The 12,146-nt window shown below is 42.2% G+C and overlaps 1 pseudogene; it reads right to left on the bottom strand.

Moving 5' to 3' along the window:
- Window positions 1-211: 211 nt before the first annotated feature.
- The window catches only part of LOC140620629 (vacuolar-sorting protein SNF8 pseudogene), a 27,315-nt pseudogene continuing 15,380 nt past the window's right edge, over window positions 212-12,146 (bottom strand).

Genomic DNA, 12,146 nt, shown 5'->3' with positions numbered 1-12,146 from the left:
ACCGCTGAGCCACCCAGGCTGCCCTTGAACTCATTTTTAAAATCACAGCTTTTATGTCCTTGTTGGTTAGTTCCATCACCATTATTATTTCTGGATCTGTTTTTATTGGTTGACATTTTTTTTTTCCAACAAAATAGTTCAGGTTTTATTTACCAGTAGCTTCTCTCTCTTCTCCCTGCCAGCTGCTGTGCCCTCTTCCACACTCTCAGATTCAGAAGAGGACTTCTCTGGCCTTATCAGTGGTAATCTTATGGGAATAGAGTTCAATAGAAAGAGCTGGTAGACAGTAGTATGCCTCTTCTGGGGCCTACAAGTCCAACCAGGCCAACCTTTCCTTCAGCAGATGTTCCAGAACTTGCCTCACTTACTCTGTCTTCCATTTAAGACTGGCTTTGATCTCACTGGTAGTTATGTGGCCATTTTCCCTGTCAGCTGCAGCATCACAGTATGATCTACCTTGAGCTCAGCTAGAAAAGCTGATGAAGTAAAGGCCACCCACAGGGATGATGCTGAAGGCAGTGCCTCTAGTTACTTGATGGCCTTGATCAGCTTGTCTTGGCTGACGTCCTAAGTAAATTATTTCTTCCTTTTAATTCCTATTGATGTAGATCCTCCAAAGTTCTTCAAAGAAGTTTGTTTCATTTGGATCTTTCTCATATCTTCCATTTCAGGAGAAATGGAAGGGCTAGGCACACATTAATAATTTGTATCCCCAGCATCTCAGATCAAAATCCTTTTTCAGAAGTCAAAGGATCCACTCCAGTGGTGGCATGCATGTCCTGAAACTATACCTGGAACTTGAGGTCTCTTCTGGATCTTCTGCTTGTTCTTGCTGGCAAATTATCCTAATTTGGTCTTGAACATGTCCAGTTTTTTGACATTGGGGCCAGCTGATACTCAGCCAGGAGAGTCCCTCACTTCTTATAGATGTTCTTAGGAAGCTTCTTCAGAGTGATAATGCTGACAATATACTTGCTATCAGCCAGTGGGCCACCTTGCTCCCAGGACGCTGGGTCTCTGCATCCCTTGATCCACCACTGGCCTCTATTGATTGATTTTTATCCTGTTTATGGGTAATATTTTCTTGCTTTTTTTTTTTTTTTTGATGTTTAGGTTTTTTTGAGTCAGACATTGTGAATTTTACATCATTGGTTGCTAGATTATGTTGTATTCTTTTAGATAATGTTGGATTTTTTCTGGTGTGCAGTTGAATTTCTTGGAATCAGATGGATCCTTTTGAGACTTGTATTTAAACTTTGTTAGAATAGATCCATAACAACTTTTTAAAAAAATATTTTGTTAATTTATTCTTTAGAGACACAAAGAGAGAGAGGCAGAGACACAGGCAGAGGGAGAAGCAGGCTCCATGCAGGGAGCCCGATGCAGGACTCAATCCCAGGACCCCAGGATCACACTCTGGGCTGAAGGCAGGCACTAAGCCACTGAGCCACCCAGGGATCCCCATAACAACTTCTAATGTAGAGCTAATTGATCTCTGTGACTAAGACAATACTGTTCTGGGGATTCTACCCAATGATCTGTATATTATAAGGTATTTCTTTCTTTCATTTTTTTTTAACACACATTGTCTTTTATTTAATTAATTTAATTAATTTATTTTAAAAGTTTTACTTATTCATTCATGAGAAACACAGAGAGGCAGAGACACAGGCAGAGGGAGAAGCAGGCTCCCTGCAGGGAGCCCGATGTGAGACTCCATCCCGGGACTCCAGGATCACGCCCTGAGCCAAAGACAGACGCTCAACCACTGAGCCACCCACACGTTGCTATTTGTTTATTTTTTAGGTAAACTCTCTGCTCAACATGGGATTTAAACTCATGAACCTGAGATCAAGAGTTGCGTGCTCTACCAACTGAGCCAGCCAGGCACGCTAATCTGTGTGTTGGAAGATCTTTCTATCCTGGCTGGTAGGAACATGAACTATACCCCTACCTGTAATAGGTCCAGAAATTGTTCTGCCTGTTCTTTCTCATGGTTCTTTCCTCAGTCTTAGGTAGTTTCCTTGCATTGTATATGTGAGCAAAGGTTAGTACTCAAAGACTTCAGGGGACTGCTCAGCAGATTTCCAAAATTCTCTCAGTGTGTATCTCTCTCCTCTTTGATACACTGACTTGCAGAATCTATCTACCTTGGCCTTCATGAGCTCCTATGTCCATTTCCTCATTACAAAGAGACTTCTGGGGGCACCTGGGTGGCTCAGTTGGTTAAGTATCTGCCTTCAGTTCGGGTCATGATCCCTGGGTCCTAGGCTCTGCAGGGAGCCTGCTTGTCCCTCTCCCTCTGCCTGCCATTCCCCTTACTTGTGTGCTCTCTATGTGTCAAATAAATAAAATCGTAAACAAACAAAAAGACTTCTGGGCTACATTTGGGTTCCCTTTCCTTGTACTGCAACCTAGAAGCTGCCTCTAGGCAATAAGATGGTATAGTCCTAGACTCACTTTGTTTCCCTCTTCTTAGGGATCATAGTCCTGCGTGGTCTGCTGCCCAGTGTCTAAAAATCATTGTTTTATATATTTTGTTTTTTTGTTTGTTTTCTGGTTGTTTAAGGCAGAGGGTAAATCCAGTCACTGTTACTTCATGTTGGGTAGTAGTGGAAGTTCCAACTACCTTTTTATCATCATAGTTTTGAGTTCCCTCTTGTAGTAAGCTTCCTCACTGGTGAGCTGTATTTCAGACATTTTATCTGGAGGATGAAACCTCCTCATGGGATCTGAGTGAGTCTACAAATGATGGAGGTCAGGGGTGCCTGGGTGGCTCAGTCAGTTAAGCGTCTATCTTTGGCTCAGGTCATGATCTGAGATAGAGCCCTGCGCCGAGCCCTGTGTTGGGCTCCCTGGTTGTGGGGAGCCTGCTTCTCCCTATTCCTCTGCCTCTTCCTCAGCTTGTATTCTCTCTCTCTCTCAAATAAATAAATAAAATCTTAAAAACCAAAAACCAAAAACAAACAATGCAATTCATCCTGGTGATTTAGGTGTTGTGACAGGCTACCTGGAGGAAGAGAGATGACAACCACATTGTGAGAGACATTGCTCACTCATTCTGGAACTCTAAACTGTATAGTGGTAAGAACGTAGCTGCTTACTATATTGTTACAGTGTTCTCTAGAATATTATACATATTTCTGCTACCCCTACAAGGAGTGAGAAGAGCTTACATGCCTCTAGCTTGAGTAATATAGGTTTGTGGTGATTCTGTCAAGAAAAAGTCATTGCAAAATGTACACATGTGTGACTAGATGAAATAGGTTGGTACATGGGAAAATTTATGTTAAATCTGTTGGAGGTTGGAGATTAATAAATCACATAAGATTCCTGTCTAGTACTCAAGGAACTTGTAATTTTTAAAAAGATCTTATTTATTTATTCATGAGAGACACAGAGAGAGAGTGAGAGAGGCAGAGACACAGGCAAAGGCAGAAGCAGGCTCCATGCAAGGAGCCCGATATGGGACTCAATCCTGGGACTCCAGGATCACGCCCTGGACCAAAGGCAGGTGCTTAACCGCTGAGCCACCCAGGCATCCCAGAACTTGTAATTTAATAGAAGGAGAAAAACCAGGTATTTACATAAATTTAAGTTAAATAAATAATAAGGGGTCCAGTTTCTGTGCATTCTAACCAATATTTGTTATTGTCTGTCATTTGATTATAGCCATCCTAGAACAAGTGAAGTGGTATCTCACTGTGGTTTTGATTTGTATTTTTCAGATGGCTAATGATGTTGAGTTCTCTTAGTGTGCTTAATTGGCCACTTGTATATCTTCTTTGGAAAATATTTGGGAAAATGTTTGTTCAGATCCTTTGCCCACTTTTAACTGGGTTGTCTTTTAACTATTGAATGGTAATATTTCTTTATATATTCTTGATACATATCTCTTATCAAATATATGATTTATAATTTTTTTCTATCCTGTGGAGTGTCCTTTTACTGTCTTTTCTTAAGATTTGTTTATTTATTTATTTGACAGAGAGGGAGACAGAGAGAGTGCCCATGCAAGTGGGGGGAGGGGCAGAGGGAAAGACTCTTCAAGCAGATTCCCCACTGACTGGGAGCCACATGTAGAGCTTGATCCCACAACCCATGAGATCATGACCTGAGCTTAAACCAAGAATTGGATGCTTAACAGACTGAACCACACAAGTGCCCCTATTAATTTTTTTAAGGATCTTATTTATTTGTGTATTTGAGAAAGAGAGAGAGAGCAAGAAAGTGTGAGCAGGGGTAGAAGCAGAGGGGAGGAACAAACAGACTCCATGCTGAGTGCGGAGCTGGATGGAGGGCTCAGTTTCACAACCTCAAGATCATGACCTGAGCTGAAATCAAGAATTGAATGCTTAACTCACTGAGCCACCCAGGCTCCCCTCAATCCATATTTTTTAAAGTCTGCATTAGGATTCCTTTAAAAAGTTAAACATAGGGATTCCTGGGTGGCGCAGTGGTTTGGTGCCTGCCTTTGGCCCAGGGTGCGATCCTGGAGACCCGGGATCGAATCCCATGTTGGGCTCCCGGTGCATGGAGCCTGCTTCTCCCTCTGCCTGTGTCTCTGCCTCTCTCTCTCTGTGTGACTATCATAAATAAATAAAAAATTTTTTAAAAAGTTAAACATAGAATTACTATATGACCCAGAAACTTCACTCTTATGTATATACCTAGAAGAATTGAAAATAGGGACTCAAACAAATACATGTATGCTAATGTTCATTGTAGCATTATTCACAGTAGTCAAAAGGTTGAAACAACCGAAGTGTCCCATCAACAGATGAATGGATAAACAAAATGTGTTATATGTATACAATGGAACATTAATCAACCATACAAAAGGATGAAGCTCTGATATATGCTATAACATGGATAAGCCTTGTAAACATAATGCTAAGTGAAAGAAGTCAGACATAAAAGGATAAATATTGTATGATTCCATTTATATGAAATGTCTGACCTAGGCAAATTCACAGAGATGGAAAGTAGATGAGAGGTTATCAGGGGCTTGAGAGTAAGAGGAATGGGAAATTATTGCTTAGTGGGTAGTTTCTGTTTGGGGTTATAAAAAAAAAAATTGGAAATAGATAATGGTGTGATGGTTGCAGAACATTGTGAATGTAATTAATGAGACCAAATTCTACACTTTAAAATAGTTAAAATGGCAGTTTTAATCTTCATATATTTCATCGCATTAAAAAGCAAGATGCTTTGGCAGCTGTGAAGAAATAAGGCAATAGGTTAAGGTTACTACAGGAGTCTAGGTTAAAGATGATGTTCTGTTTACCCTTCCAGGTTTACTCTATCCTTCTCTGTCCTGCTCTGTGCTTCAGGAAGTTAACCTATGTTGACTGGTTAACTGGCACCTAGGTCCTCTGCCTTCTAGTAGAACTTGGCCAGTGTGGAGCACTGGCAAGAGATCAGAGGGTGGGTGGATCTCAATCCGTATTGTTGCTGTGGGCACCTATGGCAATTGATGACAGGTCATAGCTCCTGTCAGGCAACCTTCTCCACAAGCTCTGTGTGTCTCTATACTCTAGTAATGGCTCCCTTCCCCATTTCTCCTAGGGATAAAGTGGCCACCACCTGTATTTCCCTACACCAGTTTATTAGTTTAATAGTTCTCTTATTAAACTTTTCTAGAATTACCCAATTTGAGTGTGTTATTAGTTTCCTGCCTTAGATCAGTTTGGATGTAGTGGACTGAGCAATGAGTATATTTGGTGGTAGAATCTTGAGGTTTCAATATATTGGATAGTGTGACAGATACTGTCCTGGCTCTTGGAAAAGTTCTAATAAATTGGGGAGGTGGGATGACACAGTCTAAAAAAACCAAACAAACCATGATTCAGGCTCATACCAACTATACTCCAGGTATGGATTTAAGTTATTTTTTTTAATTTTTATTTATATAGTTGACAGAGAGAGAGAGAGAGAGAGAGAGAGAGAGAGACAGCACCAAAAGGGGGAGGGGCAGAGGCCAAGGGAGAAGCAGGCTCTCTGCTGAGTAGGGAGCTCTATTCCAGGACCCCAGGATCATGACCTGAGCCAAAGGCAGGTGCTCAACCGACTAAGCCACCCAGGCACCCGTGGACTTAAGTTCTAAGGTGGTTGGAACTAGCTACTATTCAATGCACTAATTAAGATAGTACTAATGAACTATGTCTCTGTTTGGGGGACAGAACTGAAACTTCTCCAAACTCTCAATATGCAGGGGAGAAACTGATTCCACAGAGGAATAAGAAAAGTGAGGTCTCAAGGAAGCAGTGGAAATAGAGGTTTGGAAATGATCCCAGGAAAAGATCTCATCAACTTTATGAAGTGTCAGGATGCAGACATTGGCTTGAGGTGGCTCAGCCTCCCAGTCAGACAATCTGGAGATATTCAGGCCTCAGGGTTAATTAGCAACACCTATTATATCCAATAGTTGTCCTTCTGAGCCTATTCTGTCCCTGATGCCATATATAAGACTATATGGGGGAGATTTCTCTATCATAGACCCTACCTAACAATACCCTCCCTCAACTATTTCTCCATGTATCCTCTTTTCTCTGAATGCCTCTCATCCATCCTGGTCCTTCCAGATACTGAAAGGCACACATTAGACCTACATTCCTGCTAGGTGACCAATCATCTGAGATCAGATTTTCCTGGCTCATACTGGAAATCCTTCATGTCTTGCCCACCTGGCTTTGATTCAACATGGAGAATTCTGTCATGATCTAACGTCCATGACATGACCTTTAGACCATGAGCCCCAGACCCATCCTCTGAGGCCTGCTAGTTGCTTCAGCTCAGCTTTTCAGACCAAGGTCCTTTGTGGGTCAGTACAGTAAACTCTGTCTTTCATGTCACACCTGCTTTACTCCCACAGGAAGCACTGACCTACTTCATCTTAGTCTCTTCCGTGCTATGAGGATCCAGTCACCTGCAGACAGTCACAGCTTCTTGCTGGCTGTGTAATCTCAGACATATTACTTAACTTCTGTATGCCTCATGTTCTTACTAAGTTCTTAGCCAATGCTTGGCACATGGCAAAACTCAGTAAATGTTGTTGTTATATTGTATTTTTAAAATATCAATATATTCATATAACTGATATGACCCACTTCAAATTTGAGTCTAAAAAATAGTCGTACTTTTCTCTTAAAAAATTCTGAGTCTAGGGATCCCTGGGTGGTGCAGCAGTTTGGCGCCTGCCTTTGGCCCAGGGCGCGATCCTGGAGACCTGGGATCGAATCCCACATCGGGCTCCCGGTGCATGGAGCCTGCTTCTCCCTCTGCCTGTGTCTCTGCCTCTCTCTCTCTCTCTCTCTCTCTGTGTGTGACTATCATAAATTAAAAAAAAAAATTCTGAGTCTAAATTCAGTTTTTTTATTTTTTAAAGATTTTATTTGTTTTATTTTATTTGCAAGAGAGAGAGAGAGCGCGCACAGGCAGGAGAGGGCACAGGAAGAGGAAAAAGAGAATCCCAAGCAGACTCTGCACTGAGCACAGAGCCCTATGTGGGGCTCAATCTGATGATCCCAAGACCAGGACCGGAGCCAAAACCAAGAGTTAGATGCCCAAACAAATGAGCCACCCAGGCACCTCTAAATTCAGTTTATTTTTATACCTGTTTTATTTTAGCTTTCTTTTCTTTTTAAAGATTTTATTTATTTATTCATGAGAGACACACAGAGAGATGTAAAGTCCTGATACAGGACTCAACCCCAGGACCCCAGGATCACAACCTGAGCCAAAGGCAGCCGCTCAAACAGTGAGCCGCCCAGGTCCCTGCTTTCATTTCTTTTTAAAGTAAACTCTATGCCTAACATGGGGTTTGAACTCATGACCCTGAGATTAAGAGTTGCATGCTCTACCTAGTGAGCCAGTCAATTGCCTCTACTTTAGCTATTTATCTCTTAACTAGTACACCCAGAAAAAAATTCCAAAAATGTAGAAAGGCCACTTCTAACCACCCCGTTCACCCTCTTAACAATTCTTTTCTCAGACTTCAAGAGATATTCTTTTTTTTAATTATTTTTTTTAAATTTATGATAGTCATAGAGAGAGAGAGAGGCAGAGACATAGGCAGAGGGAGAAGCAGACTCCATGCAGGGAGCCTGACATGGGATTTGATTCTGGGTCCCCAGGATCAGGTCTTGGGCTGAAAGCAGCGCTAAACCACTGAGCCACCCAAGCTGCCCCTCAACTCAGTTCTTACTGAGTTGCCTAATTCTTATCTTTCTCTTTGTTTATTTTCATATTCCTCCCACATTTATTTATAAATTTGGTATAATTTTCATAAAATAAGATTCATCCAATTTAACTGTGCAATTTAATAAGTCTTGGCAATTGTATATAGTTATGTAATCATCACCACAATTAATACATAAAATACTTCCATCACCATGAAAAGTTCCCTTTACCCCATTGCAATCAATCCCCTTACCTAACATGTAGCTCTATCCAATCACTGACCTATTCTCTGCCACTGTGATTTTTTTTTTAGAATTTCCTATAAAGATTAGAGCAGAAATAAATGATAAAAAACTAAAAAAAAAAAAAAGTGGAACAGGTTGATGATACCAGGAGCTGATTCTTTGAAAAGAAAATCAATAAAATTGATAAACCTCTAGCCAGACTTATCAAGAAAAAAGAGAAAGGACTCAAATAGAATTTGATATAAATGGCATCACAATATGTAGTCTTTTGTGTTTGACTTCTTTCAATTAGCTTAATATTTCTCTTCTTTTTCTAAAAAAGATTTTATTTGTTTGAAAACAGGGAGCAGTGGCAGTGGGAGAGGGGGAAGCAGATTCTGCTGAGCAGGGAGCCCGATGTGGGGCTATCCCAGGACTCCAGGATCATGACCTGGAAGGCAGATGTTTAACCAACTGAGCACGCAGGTGCCGCCCCCGCTTTTTTTAAGGTTTAATTTTTTTAAGTAATCTCTACTCCCACCATGGTGCTCTAACTCCAACCTTGAGATCAAGAGTCACATGCTCTGCCAACTGAGCCAGCCAGGTGCTCCTAGCATGAAGTTTTTAAGATTCATTCACGTTGTTGAATATATCAATTATCTCACTTCTTTTTAATGCAGGATAGTTTTCCATAATAAAGAAATTGTTTATTCAGTTGCCAGTTGATAAGACATTTAGTTTGTTCCAGTTTGTGTTTTTTCATGAACACAGCTATTTGCATATCAGTCTTTGTGTAGGCATATATCCACATTTGTTCTTGGGTAAATATCTAAGAGTGAGATTACTGGGTTATAAGGTAAGTGTATGTTTAACTTTATGACACTGCCAAGCTGTTTCCCAAGTTCCATACCATGTTGCAATCTCACCTACAATGTATTAGAGTTCCAGTTTGCTTTATTCTTCTTATTTTTTTTAAGATTTTATTCATTTAGGGGTGCCTGGGTGGCTCAGTCGGTTAAGTGACTGCTTCTGGCTCAGGTCATGATCTCAGGGTCCTGGGATCAAGCCCTGCATTGGTCTCCCAGCTCAGCATGAAACCTATTTCTTCTCCCTCTGCTGCTCCCCCTGCTCGTACACACACACTCTCTCAAATGAATAAATATCTTAAAAAAAAAGATTTATTTATTTAAGAAGAGAACAAACATAACTTGGAAAAGAACCATGAAGATGAATGGGTCCTACTAGATATCAAAACTACCTCTAAAGCTATGGTAATTTAAACATATTTTATTGTCACACACACAAAACTTTTCAGAAAAACTATACAGAGTCTAGAAAAAGGTTCATGTGACTATGGATATTTAGTTTACAATAAAGGTGGCATTTTATTTTTTTTAATATGTATTTATTTGAGAGAAAAAGAGACAGAGAAACAGCAAAAGCTGGGAGAGGCGGAGGGCGAGGCAGAGAGGATCTCAAGTAGACTCTGCACTGAGCATAGAACCAGACATGCAGCTGATCTCACCACCCTAAGATCATGACCTGAGCCAAAATCAAGAGTCATATGTTTAACCAACTGCATGACCCAGGCACTCCAAAGGTGCCATTTTAAAATCAGAATGTGGGTGGGGGAATCCCTGGGTGGCTCAATGGTTTAGCACCTGCTTTCAGCCCAGGGTGCAATCCTGGAGTGCTGGGATCGAGTCCCACGTCAGGCTCCCTGGATGGAGCCTGCTTCTCCCTCTGCCTGTGTCTCTGCCTCTCTCTCTCTCTCTCTCTCTCTGTCTCTCATAGATAGATAGATAAATAAAATCTTTTTAAAAATCAGAATGGAAAAAAAAAATAAAAAAATAAAAAAAATAAAAATAAAAATCAGAATGGAGTAATATATGATAATGAGACTTGACTTTTTATTTTTTAAAAGAGTCCTTATTCCATCCCATTTACAGGTGGGAGTTCAGGAAATACTAGAAGTATAAATATAATTGAAGAACAGTCTGTGATTTTAAAAATAAATTTGGGGTAGGCATGGCATTTCTTTTTTTGGGGGGGTACAGTATACTTTATTGATGGTACATGACAAGGTAGGGCTCCCCAACCCCCTCTCCTTCCTTGGGGTCTGGGTTGTAGATTGGAGGTCAGGAGATTCTCAGTGTGTTGGGGGATTAAGTTGGAGCAGGGACTCCCCAGCAGCTGAGGGCCTCTCTCTTCCTCTTGTTCTTGCTGGGGCTGGTGGTCCAGGAGGCTCTTACTCCTTGGAGGCCATGTGGACCATGAGGTCCACCACCTGGTTGCTGTAGCCAAATTCATTGTCATACCAGGAAATGAGTTTGACAGAGTGGTCATTGAGAGCAATGCCAGCCCCGGTGTCGAAGGTGGAAGAGTGGGTGTTACTGTTGAACTCACAGGATACAATCTGGTCCTCAGTGTAGCCCAGGATGCCCTTGAGGGGGCCCTCTGATGCCTGCTTCACCACCTTCTTGATGTCGTCATATATGGCAGCTTTCTCCAGGCAGCATGTCAGACTGACACGTTGTGGGTGGAGACACGGAAGGCCAGGAGCTTCCTGTTCAGCTCAGGGATGACCTGCCCACAGCCTTGGCAGTGCCAATGGAAGCAGGGATGATGTTCTGGGCAGCCCCTCGGCCATCATGCCACAGCTTCCCAGAGGGGCCATCCACAGTCTTCTAGGTGGCAATGATGGCATGGACAGTGGTAATGAGGCCCTTCATGATGCCGAAGTGGTCATGGATGACTTTGGCCAGAGGAGCCAAGCAGTTGGTGGTGCAGGAGTCATTGCTGACAATCTTGAGGGAGTTGTCATACTTCTAGTGGTTCACGCCCATCACAAACATGGGGGGCATCAGCAGAAGGAGCAGAGATGATGACCCTCTTGGCCCTCCCTTTCAAGTGAGCCCAGCCTTCTCCATGGTGGTGAAGACCCCAGTGGACTCCACAACATACTCAGCACCAGCATCACCCCATTTGATGTTGGTGGGATCTCGCTCCTGGAAGATGGAAATGAACATTCCAATTCTGACAAGTTTCCCATTCTCAGCCTTGACCATGCCATGGAATTTTCCATGGGTAGAATCATCCTGGAACATGTACACTATGTAGTTGAGGTCAATGAAGGGGTCATTGATGGCGACAATATCCACTTGGCCAGAGTTAAAAGCAGCCCTGGTGACCAGCGCCCAATACGGCCAAATACATTCACTCTAACCTTCACCATTGTGTCTCAGAGACGCGGCTGGCACTGCACCAGAAGATGCATGTCTGTCGAATGGGGAGGAGCAGACAGCCGACATTTCTTTAAAAAAAAAAAAAAAAAAAAGCTTTTTAGGGATGCCTGGGTGGCTCAGTGGTTGAGCGTCTGCCTTTAGCTCGGGTCATGATCTTGGGGTTCTGAGATTGAGTCTCGCATTGAGCTCCCTGAAGGGAACCTGCTTCTCTCTCTGCCTATGTCTCAGCCTCTCTCTGTATATTTCATGAATAATAAAATAAAATTAAACATTTTTAAAGATTTCATTTATTTGAGAGAGGGAGAGAGTGCACATGCAAGGGAGAAAGATAGCACGAGTAGCGCGTAGGGGCAGAGGGAGAAGCAGGCTCCTTGATGAGTGGGGAGCCCAATGTGGGGCTCAATCCCAGGACCCCAAGATCATGACCTGAGCTGAAGGCAGACACTTAACCTACTGAGCCACCCAGGCACCCCAGGCATGACGTTCCTAAGCAAGA

The sequence above is a fragment of the Canis lupus genome, chromosome 29 (assembly GCF_048164855.1).
Source record: "Canis lupus baileyi chromosome 29, mCanLup2.hap1, whole genome shotgun sequence".
Classification (NCBI taxonomy): domain Eukaryota; kingdom Metazoa; phylum Chordata; class Mammalia; order Carnivora; family Canidae; genus Canis; species Canis lupus.
Note: the sequence above shows the minus strand (reverse complement) of the source record. Positions and strands in the feature narration are given on the sequence as shown.